Source organism: Apteryx rowi, unplaced genomic scaffold (assembly GCF_003343035.1).
Source record: "Apteryx rowi isolate R43461 unplaced genomic scaffold, aptRow1 scaffold_229, whole genome shotgun sequence".
NCBI lineage: Eukaryota > Metazoa > Chordata > Aves > Apterygiformes > Apterygidae > Apteryx > Apteryx rowi.
Genome location: NW_020448630.1, coordinates 871,468 through 886,415, shown reverse-complemented (window position 1 = coordinate 886,415; position 14,948 = coordinate 871,468). Strand labels below are relative to the sequence as shown.

Here is a 14,948-nt window from a genome sequence, read left to right as displayed (position 1 = left end):
GAAAAGTTTTATAGGATTAAAAAGATAGGGCTCTCAACACTCAGAACAGTATTTAAAACTCTAGCAGACTGAACTAGTAGATTTTATATTTCTCACTGCTGCTGTTGCATGGCCTGATGAAAGTTGCACACAACCTTCAAGGCTTTTCAAGCTTTTGCTGGAGGGAAATTTTCAGACCAGACTTCTCATACTATTAAATGGACTGGGCATGAATGACATTTACACAGTTTAATCTTTTATTTTTTGTTCCCTAAAAACAATAGAAGCAATATGACTTACAATATTAGATGTACTCTTATAGATGGGCATAGCACTGGTATAAAGGTCATGAGGACAAAACACCATTTATTAGAAGGTTGTATAAACCTCTGCTAGCTCTGAGGTTTTCAGGATGATACACACAGCATAAACACAAAGCTGTTAGTAAAAGCAGAGACTACACCTCCCTTTAAGCTCACTGGAGAGTCTCTAAAAAGCATCATCAGTGATTTCCCTGACAGCGTGTCTTGGGAAGAGTTGAGTCTCCTGGACCAACATGGGGGCCACGTGGGACTCGCTGGAGCTCATGAATGCTGTTCGTTGTTGGTAGCAGGGCTGCTGCAGGATGACGCACAGCACTCCCGACATGCCTTTCTGCCTCGGCTGATGGAGAGTGACACATCAAACCAKAATCTCCCCCAACTGAGCACTGGTCTTTGAGATCTGCCTATCTTTATTTTCATTTTTAAATGGCTATTATGATACTGCACTGCAGGCATTCTGAAAATGCTCACTAACGCATAATCTTCACACCGTCTTTTTTAGCTTCTGTTCTTGTTTTTTCTGGATTGCTTCCCAGGCTTTCTTTTATCTTTGAGCTTAGCAAACAGATTAATATAAATAACTCAATGGCCAAAAATACTCAGCCTTAGTAATCTGCAATGAGATCTCTCCTCTTCTTCATGCTCCTTTCTGAAAGCAGTTTCATTATGTTCATGCCAGATGAACATTTAACCCAAGAGGGAGACATAATAAGAGATGAAGAACTAAAGCAGTGTGCTTACGCTATGAGGTGGAAACACATACTCGTGTCCAGAGATCCATATCAAACTCTTGTTGAAGAGATTACTTGCCTATGTGCAAAGTATTTAGCTCCCAAAATAAAGCTGCACAAAAGGCATAGGGAAGTCTCCTAAACAAATCCATAATTAAGTAAACCTTCTTGATATGGCAACATTCTATATAATATACTAATGCATTTTGTCTTTCATTTAGTTTGTGCAACCTCTGCCATGGTGGGCTGAAAAAAAAATTTCCAAGTGATTTTAGTTTTAAAATCTATTAAATCCATGAAGTATTGATGAGGCAGAATTAATGCTGAGAGAATTACATTAACCTTCCCCACCTGTATTTCATAAATAAATTCCTCTAAGGTTAAACCAGTGCCTTGGTTGTACTATACAAAATATAGCACACATGTCAGAAAGGGAAATTTACATCTGTCTACACGATCTAAAATACCTGTACATGTATTTATTCCTACAACAGGTATGCAATTTAGTAAGAGTCTTTTCCATAGAAACTGCCTTATCCAATAGCCAGAAGCAGAGCCAGGGCAGATGTTCTCTACTCCTTTTAATCTTGGGTATGATCCATGTCTTATGCACAGCACATCATGCGAATCGGGCCCCAGCTGAAGAGTGCTGTCTCTCTCCGAAGGCTTCTCCTTGGCCTTCCTCACTTAGCTGGGGGGCTGGTAGCATTACCTACTAAGACCCTGTTGGTCCCCAATTATAAACTTGGCACAAACAGTTCAAGTTTGGCAATATTCTCCATGCTGGAYGTTTGCTGCAAGATTTTTTCCTTTCTTTGTTGCTGTTTTGTTTTTTTGGCGTGACTTCAGCCAAAATTTTTCAAGACAATTCTGAAACAAGGCATGGGAAATTGGAGTGATTTGTCCACGTTAAAAACTTCTGGTGACCCTTCAAACACTTTGAGAGGTCTTGTGATTTGGACCAGGAACTTATAAGGCAGCAAGGCATAATACTTGTATTAGGTATTTTCCATCTCTGCAGAAAACTCCTCCCAAACATGACTAAGTTACTCATCTGTGAAAAAAAATACATCTCCATTTGCATGGGCTCACTTAAGGAGTTGCTACTTGCTAGCAATTAAGTTCCCTGGAGATTCCACCTGCAATACCACAGAAACCCCACTACCAAATAGGTTGGACCAGCCTGCTGCAAGCTAGTCTTACACTTGAATATTAAATGATCAGAGCTGGATGTGAAACAAGGTGCAAGTCGGTTGCATATCTGAGTTCACAACAGGTTGGATAGGAGTGATCCCTACAGTACATTGCATAAACATTTCCATTCAGTTCTTTAAAGGGAAGGAAGGGAAGGACAGGGAAAGGGAGCATAAGGTACATGAACATGCAAGTGTGATGCAACAGGAGTGTTTTTGTGTTAAAAACATACACAACTGTGTAGTGAAAAACAAAACAGCCTGGCACGTGTACAGAAAAGAATAAAGTTGATGTGACACTTCCTGAAGTGAACATTTGAATTTGCAAATTTAATGCTCTTCTTCCAACATAGCATTTGGAGGTCTTGTTATCTAGCTTAAAAGACCAATCAATTTATCACTTGCAAAAATCTATCGTGCAGCTTCAAGTTGCTGTAACATCATGATCCACTGCAAAGATCCCTGCCACTGAGCCAGCTAAGAAAGTCAGGAGGTATGGCAACATGCAGGCCTCAATTCCAGGTGCTGTCTAAACAGTCTTTCTCTATTTCTTCTCCAGTAGCTACAACACGAGACCTCTGCACAGAYGGCCCGCAGAACAACTCTCTTTTTCTAAGCAATTTCAACAGTTGGACCACCTTGACTTCAGCCAAAACAAAAGCTAAACTAAATGGATTGCCAGCAAGACACAGGAAAACACCTGGGAAAATGTACAGACTGAGACACAAAGATTCTCTCCTGCAGGAGTCTAGAACGTAACCTCCACATGTAGGGTATCTGATTTAACAAACTGAACACAAGTATAACAGSACTTCACAAGTGTTAAGATTGCAGACTAAATCCAATCCCATAAGGATTGGAGACACACAGTTCTGGGCAAGGGACAAGCTGCATTCCCTAGAAATCATACGGACCTGCTTTAACATTTACCACACCCAGTGGCACCAATATCCAGACCTTTCACACGCAGTAGACTGGAAGAAAAGAAACAGACTAAAATTGAAGGAATTACAAGCATAGCACAGCAAATCTCAGTAAAACCCAGGATATTTTAAAATACTCAAGAATTTCCACACACTTTCCTTCCTAAAGATGCGTGATAATCTGCAGCCCATAGGAAGAAGATAATGAAGTTAGGCAACAGAAGCACATTATGAGGCACATCAGTGCCCAAATTAATGACTCTGGAAGACTAAAAGCTCCTAGAAATAGGACTAAAATGTCAGCCATAACTACAGAGAACGAACAGCTAATGATTCTGGCACAAGCCTCTTGCGGACACGGCAGAATACAGGTAATAACACAAATGTTCTGGAGGGTTATTTTTGCAGTAAGAGCTTTGAACAGCATATATTCCAAGCTCTTTGCAGGCAATACGTAGTTGCTCTGTAATTCTTGATGTCAGAAACCTGACAAATGCAAAGAATCACCAGCGGAAATTCAACAGCCCTTTTGGTAGATGTCAAGTATCTAAATAATTGTATCACACAAATCAGACACCCAGAAACGCACAGGGCATCACAATCTTTCTAACATCAAACAAACATAAAGTTACTGAAAATTTGTTTTTATGTAATTTTTAAAAATCAAAATAGGCACTACCTGCTAAATTATTATTCATTTAAAATAAAGAGAGAAGAGGAATCTGACTGCCCTTAATGGGAAAACAAAACAAAACACCAGATGAGTGTCTTAGCAGCTGCAACCCACATTTTATGGGATATAACTGACCAACTAAAAACCGCTGAAACCATTGTTTAAGATGTGCAGTTGCTTCTGATCTATAGACAAGTGTTCAGAGAGAAGCACAGCATCTCAGATTTCAGCTGAAACATCAAAAAGCCCAGAATTTGGTGGGGAAGGTTCCCCCCCCGCCCCAGCTATATTCAGGGGGACTTCCAGTCCCCAAAGTATAAGYTCAGCTAAGTGGCCCATGTCTTAGCTCAAGCATTCACAGATTTATTGGCAAGAGTAAACCTATAGGAAAAAGGTGAATATGCAGCAGACCAGCAGATGATATAGCAGCCCCTCTATTCACTTTGCAGCTTTACCCTCCTCTGACCTGGATGGCTATAACCAACTACAGGATCTAGAAGAGCTAGATGAATGAGAGAGGAGCACCACAGTGTACAGCATGGGTCATGCTCAGAAACATAGCGATCTCTTAGGTAAGGCCATAGTTTCAAGGGGAGTTTGGGCTGGCAAAGAACGGTCTGACTGGGAAGGACAGGAGGGAAAAGCAAAAGCCAGAACACTCCAGGGCTTTCTTCCCTTCATCAGCCATGTTTCTTGGGACTCCTTGCAGTAGAAGAAGTATTTTATGTGAAGAGATGGCCATTCCACAACTGTCTGCAGAACTCCATGTTCAATGCAGCACAGGTCAAACATGTAAGTGCCAAGCAAACATCTGCTCTGACAGCCAGAAGGCTGCTTTACAGAAATCTCATCAAAAGAGGTACTCACACTGCTCAGAAAGATACCATCAGCTTAGCTGAGTGAGTTTTAAATTCAGCTAAGACTTCCCTCCCAGCATTCAAATGTACTTCTCTAATCAGCTCCTAAATCCATAATGAATTTTTGATCTGGAGGGTGCATGACCTTTTCTAGGACTTTGATACAAGATGAATAACCTCTGAGCTCAGCTGCTACGTCAATATAAATTCAAAACATTCTCTTGATGTCCAGTCCTTCTTAGATTCAGTAGGTTAGGGCAACAGATTGGGCAAAACTTATTTCCTTGCCTTATATTTTTTTGTAATTATTTTTAAACTCTCTGTGGACTGAATTTGGAGTGCCATAGGCAAGCCTACAGCAGTGAAGGAGATATTACAGAGATACTTAAAGATGAGACCCTCAAGGTCCTGACTATCTGCCTCAAAAATAAGACTTTGCAAACAGTTTGAAGGGGGACAAAGGGAAGGAACAGCTGTGAAAGCAAGGAAAAAATTGCAGAAGTCTATTTACATATTAAAATTGCTCTGGGAAAACAATACTAAATTCTGGGGCAAAATTCCTGAGCACAGAGTGTTATAAACACAGCTCCAGACTATCTTGAAGAAATTCCAGTATATCTGCAATCTAGCAGTGAGATGTGTCTCTTTTTATTCTCTATCTCTGAGCAGGTCAGGAAAATAGGTAGCTTTCAAGAGTATTAAAAGGCAGAACTTATCAGCTAACCTTCTGAGTTTTGAGATTTAACCACTCGGTAGCCATGCTCCTCAGGTCTGAACATGAACTGAAGGTTGAGAAACATTGCCCAAGCAGATCCTCTGTGAACCAGACTATGGGTTTTTCCCATTAACAAGTTTACCAGATCTGTGTGACACCCTGTTTCCTCAGAGCCACAGGAAGCAACTTCCCTGATTTGGGGGTCTTCTCCAAGACACCCCACTCAGGCAGAGGCAAAGTCCGGAAATATCAACAGTGAGTCCTGTTTAGTTGTTCTGAACATGATGAAACACATCATGGGACTCTGAGGAAGTTGCTGCTCACAAATATCCCACAATTGTAACCTGCCTTCTGCAATTTCAATAGCACCCTGCTCTGTTAGGGTAAAAAGACAGTAACAAGAAACAACAAGGAAACATTTTTTTCACTCTGAGCATGGCCAAACATTAGAACGGGTGCCCAGAGAAGCTGCAGGATTTCCATCCTTGGCGTCCAGCCAAATTTTGAAAAATCAAGGCCCTGAGCAACCTAATCTGATTGGATCTGTTTTGAAAGGGGGTGTGAACAAGATGACATGCAGTAATCTCTTCCAACCAAAATTATTCTATGATTTTAAGAAAAGCATTTCTTCTGTTTCTTTCCTCTTGCTGCTCTTGAACGATGCTATTTCATTAAGGCCAGCCATGGAGCATAGACTGGTCTCAGCTGATGCATCTTTGAAGGGAAATTTAAATAGAACCATCTGACTACCAGGTCTGCTGATAAACCTTCCTTCCCTGGTGTTATGAGGTGTCACTGTTTTTCAATTACAACTCTGCTCTTTTACCTGCCAGCACCAGAGCTTTGTCACGTCACACAAAGATCAGCCAATCTGTAAGGACATGGGACAACTTTTACTATCAAAGTATAGTCGCTACCACCAAAAAGAAAACTAGATTTGGATCCTAATCCTCTCTAGCTGTAACAGAATTCAGCACAAAACCTCACTGACTAATGAGTTCATGCTGCTGTTCTGTGGCTCACCTTAGGGCCTACAGTTAAAATCCAGTTGTATATTCCAGAACATGTGAAAACCTACAGCACACACAACTGTCTTAAAAGCCCAACTGTGGTGAGAAAATTGCATAAAAGAGTAAGCTGCAGTAGGGTTTACCTAGGTACAGCTGTACAGGCTTTTTCATGCATTTGGCCAACTCCTTGGTAAAATTCTGATCTCATTTATCTTTTCTTATCTTTATGCATTCTGGAGAGGCTAAACAATCTACATTTAAATGCTAGCTAATCCAGATCTTTCCATATGAAGCAACAACATCTGGTTTTGGGTTTTTTTTTTTTTTAATGGCAGAAAAGAACCAGTGTTCTCACAGAGCCAGTCTTTGATTTTCAGATTTCTTCCCTTGCAGGCTAACCTACTCTGAAGCGTTCTGCACATGAAGAATAAGCAGGTTTCATTTACAATCTACACATGCTGGCTGAAGAAAAAATTCCAGTCCAAAACCCTGCTTGTGTATTGCATGGGAAGGAAGGGACACAATCTTCTGCTGGCAGTTTTTTTCCCCCAAGGGTGATGGTGACCAATCGGTACCAGCCACAACTGTACTTATGAAGAGTTTCCTAGAGGTAAGAGCAAGACCAGGTCTACAAACTACTCCAGATCTGCTGCTTTTTTGCAGGGCCTGATGTTGGACTAAAACTAGAAGCCTTGAGAAAAAAAGAGAAAACTAGGAGGAGTTTTCTCAGGAGTCCTTCCTTCTAGCTGGGGCATTTCACTAATTATCTTTCATTCCTTTCTGCTCTTTTCCCCTCCAGTGGCACAACTCAGCAGCACAGGTACATCAACCCACACATGCCAGGTTCCCACAGCACCTGAGGACCAGGAGTCGGTAGGAAGCTGCTGCCTCTGGAAGTACTGCATGCAGAACAACCAGATCTGCAGAGAACCCTGTCACGTGGGACAGACAGGAGGAACAGGAAAACCAGTATAGCAACAGGAGCATTAGCTATCTCCTTATCTCACAGGAATAAGTCAATCATCCTACCTCCGTCTGCTGGCTAGAGGCAAGAGTCCTAGACAGACAGTCGAGGGATGGATGGAAAGATCTGAGTGACTGAACATTCCCACTTTGGGAGGTATGTGCTTTCTCTACATGAATTTTGCTCCTGATTTTTTCTATCACTAGCATGCTTTTTTGATTTGTTTCTAACTTACACCTCTGTGATTCTTCCACTACAGGTTTTTAGCTCAGCCACTTTTCAGTACAATATAACAGCTACAAACACAATAAGCAGATGCCACTGGAGTAAATGAAACTACATTTCTTGCCTGGAGGCCCAGCATGCTGTTTTCTGTCAATGCTTCTCATCCTGTGAGTCTCCATACCAAAGGAAGAATAATATATATACAGTCATCTAGGTCCCTGTGAACTGTATTCCCCAACAGCTAAATAAAATTCAAACTGAAAAAAGCTAAAGCAATCTCTCTCTGAAAYTGTCATTGAAAAACAAAATTAATCAAGACAGCACCACTTACCAGAATTTTCCCCCCAAACAGAGTAAGTTTACATTCACCACATTTCCTCAAAAACAGCTCGAAAACAGGCCCTGTAAAAAGGGAGAAAAAGAAAAAAAAATATATATTTAGTGTCTAGAACACTGCAAATTACGTTACACTTCTTTCTCACTCTGCTAACATTTATCACCAATGTTCTTCTATTTTTACTGGTTTAGGGAAAGAGGTAATTGGATTTGATCCTTTGCGACTAATTATTAAAATCCACCAACATTATGCAAAATATGTGAATAATCACAGTATTCCTTCAGACTGCTYGGACCCATCGTGTCACTGACATGACAGCTACTCAGACTGCGGTGGTACAAGGTCAACAACATGAAACAAGCAGCAGCAATAAAGCAAGCATGCCAATTATTTTTGATCCAGCCCTGAAAAACTGGTCAACCCAATATCATCTAGTGATTTTGCTTTGCCAAGCTATTTTAATATGATCATGCACATAATGCTCTGAACAGCCTCCTTGTTTGAAAACTATACATAAAAGAAAAWAAAAAAGGTTTGTGCCACATTACGTTTTTAGAATATATTAATTGGCCCCCACTGTCTAGAAAAACACAGAGGTAAAGCAGCTAAGTAGATGCAATATCCAGCTTGATATACATTAGGGACAGTCTGAACAATCTGGAGAGCAGAAGTGACAAACGCCATCATTTCGCCAGCCTTGAGTAAATGTTAAATGACAGAGACTCCTTATTTTTCCTTGAGGCAAAATTTTTGAAAAAAACAACTCACGGAGCACAGACTAACGATGATGTTAAAACATTTCTTTTTTAAACCCCTGGAAGAGGGAACGGCTGTGGTTTTGCTGCCGTTTAGGTTTGGGAATGAAGAGTTCAGCAACTGGAGAAGGACACACATTTCAGTGTCCTCGTGTCCAAACTAGTGAAGCTGGGTTGAATTTGAACTGCTTTAGAAAAGAAAAACAACCTCTCCTGCCCACCCCCCGAGTATATAACTGAATTTTCCACGAGAGAGGCATCTATGAAAGTAATGCTGAATACGTAACTTTACAACTATAAGCAAATGACTTAGCGGCTTGCATTACTGATGGAGAAAGTCTGCCTCAGCTACAAAAGTAGCAGATCTTTGCACCAGTACCTTTCCTGAAGGATGCTGTAGGCATTTGCAGGAAAGGAAGGAGGAACAGATTTTTAGATCAAATTATTTTCTCTGGTCGTTGTTATGTGAAAAGTAGCCATGAAAATAAAATTTATATTATGGAATAGCCAAATAAGCCCTCTTTACATTACAGCAAGTGGATTATACTGTTCTAAATGCAGATTAGAAAGCAGACTTTCAGTTTTGTAAGGCTAAAACTGTTTGTTTTGGGTGGAGAGTTTGGGGCAGGGAAGGAAAAGAAAAGAATTATTAAAAAAAGAAAAATCAGAAGACGTTGTGGAAGATCTTAGAAATAGAAATTTTTTATCACAAAACTACAAAACAAAATGTCTTCTTCCCTCCTTGCTTTCTTGGTTTAGTGGTCAAGAAAAAAATTGAACATATTAGGAAAAAAAGAAAAAAACCCACCACAACAACCCCTCCTCCCCCAACATCTATTGTACAGCTTGGCAGAATTTGTGAAAACACTGAAAAAATACGGTGCTTGAACTGCTTTGCTCAGACTCGGGGAAGGTAGTTATTATTCTAGTGCCATCCATTTCCCTCCCTAGCTTCCAGGCATTTGGCCTGAAAAGCAAAATCAAGTCAAGAAAATCTACTTCTGCCTCAGAGCTAATGGGAGAACATCTGCATAGAGAGAAGGGAGAAGCTTAAGAGAGGAGCCAGGTTCACAACAATMCAATAGCACTCAGCTCCCCATTAGCTCATTATTTTCTATTACACCAAGAGATTGATTTAATAATTCCCTCAGAGGAGTAACAAATAAGGAAAATTCAGTACTTCTACGCTGCTGGTCCCATGAATATTTGACAGACGCAGGCTGGCACCAGCGCCAGAAGGGGCAAGGCATCCCTGCCCCAGCGGCGCTCCCACCCTCGCCCCAGTGCTGAGGCTCGTCCCACAAACCAGCTTGGGGAAGCAACCTGGATTAAAAATGAAATGGGATGGAAAGCCTGTCTGGCTTTAACTGGATGAATTCCCTAACCTTGTCACCTGTTCGATTTATTGTAATAATTATAAAAGAAACCAAAATTGGCTCATCTCAAAGACTATATTCTTTTTTTTTACTGCCTTCTATGCTGTGTTTTCCAAAGTCAGCAAAGCTTTCTGCAAAGTGCTGGCTGTGAAACGCAATGGGGTGAGTGGTATAACCATGCAGCACCAGGACGTTCTGTTTCATTACGTTTCCTGCTTCGCAAGGCAATCCCTGGTTCATTCACATCAATTCCCAGGCAGGTTTTTTTTTTATCAGTTTATCAGTTTATACTGGGATCAGAATTAAGTTTGTTATTGCTAGGGGCAGAAGTCACTGACAACAGACACACTAACTACCTTTTTTTTTTCCAAGCCCACAAGCCAAAATCCATTAACACCCACTAACTTCAAGGATCTTTGGATCAAGTCAATGGCGAGCAATCTTAGACAAAAAAACCACAAAAAATCCTTTTATTAAAGCAAAAATTGTTCAGTGACGATTCAGCCATTTGAAACAGAAAACAAGATGATTTAAGACGTAAAAAAGGTTACACAGCAGATTTTTTCTGATATCTGTTGCAGTTTGCATGTGAGCTTGGCCCAGCTGGAGGAAGTGGCTGGCTGAAGTTGTAAGTGGTCTTTAACATTTTTCAAATGGGCCTTAGTAGATGTGATTCAAGTTTATGATGTACTCAAGCACAAAGAAAAATTTCTACATAATGATGAACTGCTGTCAGCTTTCCATTAGTAACATGCTTCTGTTGCTGCCTTTTCAAACCTAAATTAGGACCATGCATCCTTGGTCCTTAGGCTGCTATTTTACTTGGCAACAACTGGGAAGAAGAAGGAAACCAGTTAAGGTTTTCAGGCTGGAGAACTGTTTACAAATGAACATGCCTAGATCACGATGTATAACCTGTAAATGAGCTGGATCCACTTTGTAAAGAAAGCATTGATTAGTCTGCTAAGCAAYAGCCTTCCTTTTTTACTATGTTTTAAACATAGTTTGTGCTTATTATACAACACATCAAATTAAGTGTGGTTTTGGGCCATGAATCAGTCCAGAGGGTATTTCTCAGTAGTGGATTACTATGACCCTACAGTAAGAAAGTTTTGAGTCACTCTTCTCAGACACAGAGGACTCTGCTATCATTGAGGATGCTGACACTAGCATTTGTTCAGTACTGCACAGACGCATGCATGCTCAGTTATTTCTAGAGCGCTGCGTTTTCCTCATATTCCCCCCTCCCCTTTAAGATTTCTAATCCTATTAAAAATCCTGGAAAAAAAAAATCTAAAAACACCCTTCTAAACATCATGTAGAACACAAGGAGAAAAAAAAATCACCCACACAATGAGTTTGTGTGGCCAATTTATAAAAGGAACTGCACATCTTAAACTTAGCTTATATAAAGCAATCCTTTGCTGTGCAATGCCAGCTTATACATAAAGACCCCTTATCTTGTGAACATCTGAAAGCTCTCCAACAATAAAACCTTTAAAGTAAAGGAAGCTTATAGGCTTGCTCTTCGACAGAGAGACAGAAGCCTCACTGTTACCCTGAAACTGTTCCTTGATAAGTGCGAGTCCCAGATAGCAGGCACTCGCCTGCTATCGCTGCCCAGGCTTCAATGGGGGAAACGGAGAGGCAGTGAAGAAGGAGCTCCCAAGGGAAGCAGCTCTTGCAACTAGGRCAGACACAACCTTGAACGCCGACAGAGGATAAGAAACAGCAACACTGTTAGAAGACTCTGCTGAGACTAGACATTATAATTGTGATTATCCCCCCACCTCCAACAGTGATAAAACTTGGAAGAGGACAGTGGCTACAAAGCAAGACAAGCATCCCCCATTTTGGGGGGAACTCACTGGGTTTCTGAAAGTTATTTGAAAGCTTCATGCAGTTACAAGATGTAAAGAGGATAACTAAATCCCTCTCCTAAAAGAGTCCCAAAGAAAATTAGTAACTTCAACACAAAAGCATCATCTCCAGCATCGGACTTGTGGATGTCCAAAAACACATCTTTCAAACTGTTGCCCTTTCTGCTTGGAACAGCAGGAACTCAGATGCAAAGTCACTGTTGCAGTGGCAGCAAGTATGCAGAAGCAGGAAATAGGAGAGAAAAAAAAAAACTTAGGAAAATACGGTAAAACACTCTGCTTCCAGACCTGCCTCTTCCCTCCAAAGCATACTGATACTTCACTCCCATAGTCAGTTTAAGCCCCTTGCTGATGATTGATATTGTCAGCCCAGTACCAGCGATACTAGTACCTTTTTGTCTCTCCACTTTCAAGCAGGACAAACTGAACTGAATTTTTCTTATATTCAGCTGCTTTTCTAGGCATAAACTTGCTTTGCAACACAACACCTACAGGACCACAGAGAAAGCTGAAAGCATAAAGGAGCTGGGAAGTGGGAGCCATCTAACTGAGCACTGCAGTTTGAAAAATGTGGATGTAGGGGGAGTGTGCAAAGGTTTGAAAACAAGTAGTAAAGACAGATGAAACATCAGAAGATGCAAAAGTGTTAAGAAAAACATTGTGAAACAGGTAGCAATTATCAAGAGCAAATGAAACAAAACACAGAAACAGAAGGAAAGAGAAGGCGTACAGGCAACAGAAAGCTAGACAAGAACTGCACTCACAGCCTATCCCTAAATTCTGCCTTCTGAAATCTGTCCGAGAATGACCCCTAATCTTTGGCATCCCTTGCAATCCACGCTCCCTAGAAGGGGAACATGTATTTTAGTTGTCTTTTTTAAGCTGAGAGCCAATCTGTGCACAGCGGACCTCAGCCGCACCACTGGAATCCTGGCTTCCTATGCGCCAGGCTATCGCTGGCAATCGCAAGGATGAAACAATCGATAGCAGGAACTACAAGCAAGCTCTAAGCCAAGCATGCATTTAGATCGTAATACATGTATGAGGAGCATGTGATTGTAGTAATGTACTTCAGTTCTCAAAACAGCAGAAAAGCAATTTCATGAATTGTGGGAACACTTATCTACAGAAAACCAAGAAGTGCTACGCACCAAACAGTTTTCTTTTTTTTTTTTAATAAATGAATGAARCCCATAGTCCTAAAAATAGAGCACAGACTCTAACCTTCCTAGCTGGCTCGTAAGCATGCTGCTGGATGCTACTGGAGCTCACTGAAGGACCAGTGTCTCCACAGTCACCGAGGCGTGCACACAGCATCCAGCAAGCACGCTACACCCCTTCTTCTGCACCCTCAGCCTGTAAACCCTCGCCCGCCTAATATGCCAGGGGACGGTTTCTCTGAGAGGAAATAAGCGCTCACATCATCAGAAAAATAAAAACGAACAGTGAGATTCAGCGTAATGTAAGATTTTAGAACTTTCTGCAGTTCATCTCACACACAAAACTATTTTTTCTTCTGAAGATAGAGAAACAACCCTAAAGTACCTCTAGAAGAAAGCGACTAAACAGCATGTTTGTAAACATCTTACAGAAAGAGGAAATAAAAACTACCTAGAAGTGCAAATACTTTGCAATCTAAATATAGCTTTTTATGTCACTGACCAGATGACAGCAGGATATATCAGTTTTTTCCTCTCTCCCCTTAATGATCTTACTTATGTAACAAAACTTTTTGTTCTTTAATTAGCACGCAAGGTTTTAATTAAGGACATTATAACCATGACATGCAATGAACACACACGTACATAGTGTATATGGAGTATACAAGCTAATGATTCAATCACTATAGGGCCCATAATCTCAGCCATTCCCACTGTGCAAGAAATCATACAAAAATATATATACGGGAATAAACAGTCTCAGTTTGGCCAATTTTCTCCAAGGCTTTATACCTTTAATTAATTCAGCATATATCCTATATTCTTAGGATATGGTGGGGGTGAAAGAGGAACTCTGTATTACTAAGATCTTTTTACAGTTCCGTCAATGCATAGATTTAGCTAGTTTTGAGTAGGTCAAATAAAGTTTACATGGTGCACATGTAATATTTTAATGGATTCATCACTCCATAAAAAGATTCCCAATTTTTCTGCATGCAGACTCACTTCACAGAGTATCAGCTCATTCTGCCACTAGCATATGGCAGGCGGGTTCTCATTCCTGGAGGGCAAACCAAGGCAGGGAGCCTCAGCGGCTGCCAGTCACCCAGGGCAAGTCCCTGGCAGAACTGGGACCTGAATCCAGGCAATGCAGGTCCTCATCCAGCCACACATTATTGTGGCCTCCTGCACTACGTCCTTGACCATGAAAAAAAAGTTTGTGCGGTTGTTTTTTCTAGCTACTGCAATTCAAAAATTACGTGAAACAGAAGAATGGCACGTTCTGCAAACCTGCCCCACATGCTCAGTGGCTGGGGCAATCAAAGGGGATGCTCTTTTTGCAGTAGCTAAGCCACCTACACACGCTCACATTTCCTGATGTGAAACATCAAATGTTGTAAAGATGCTAAAATTTTGCACGAGCGACCTATTTGTAAATCCGTCTCCACATAAAACAAAGCCCATAAAGCAAAAAAGTAAACAGCGTAAGTAAGGAATATAGCAACATGATTAGGACACAAACAATGAAAATGCTGCATTGTAAACTAATTATTAACTACAAAAAGTTGGAAATAAACTGTTTTCTTTTTGTCATGTTCACTTTAATCTTCTAAGCTGTAGGAACGGGGAAAAAGGAGGTAGTGGCACTAGAATGGTGGAGCTTACCAAAACCAACTGCAGATGATTAAGGAAAACATAACCTCCTCTCCCCCTACAAAGGAAGCATGTTTTTTGTTACCAGTCTGCAGTATTAGCTTGTTGCTCTTTAAAGGATTGCTCTAGAGAGCATTTTTGCCTAACCTGTTTTTATCACTTTCTGAAAGTTTCAAAGTAAGCAAGTACTGTAA

General features: G+C 40.8%; 1 protein-coding gene across 5 annotated transcripts in view; it reads right to left on the bottom strand.

Moving 5' to 3' along the window:
* FYN (FYN proto-oncogene, Src family tyrosine kinase) overlaps window positions 1-14,948 on the bottom strand; it is a 139,974-nt gene that overhangs the window by 70,383 nt on the left and 54,643 nt on the right. For all 5 annotated transcript variants that reach the window (XM_026065558.1, XM_026065555.1, XM_026065557.1 and 2 more), the window contains exon 2: window positions 7,925-7,995. The gene's annotated coding sequence lies outside the window, so the exon portion shown is untranslated. The remainder of the gene's footprint in view (window positions 1-7,924; window positions 7,996-14,948) is intronic.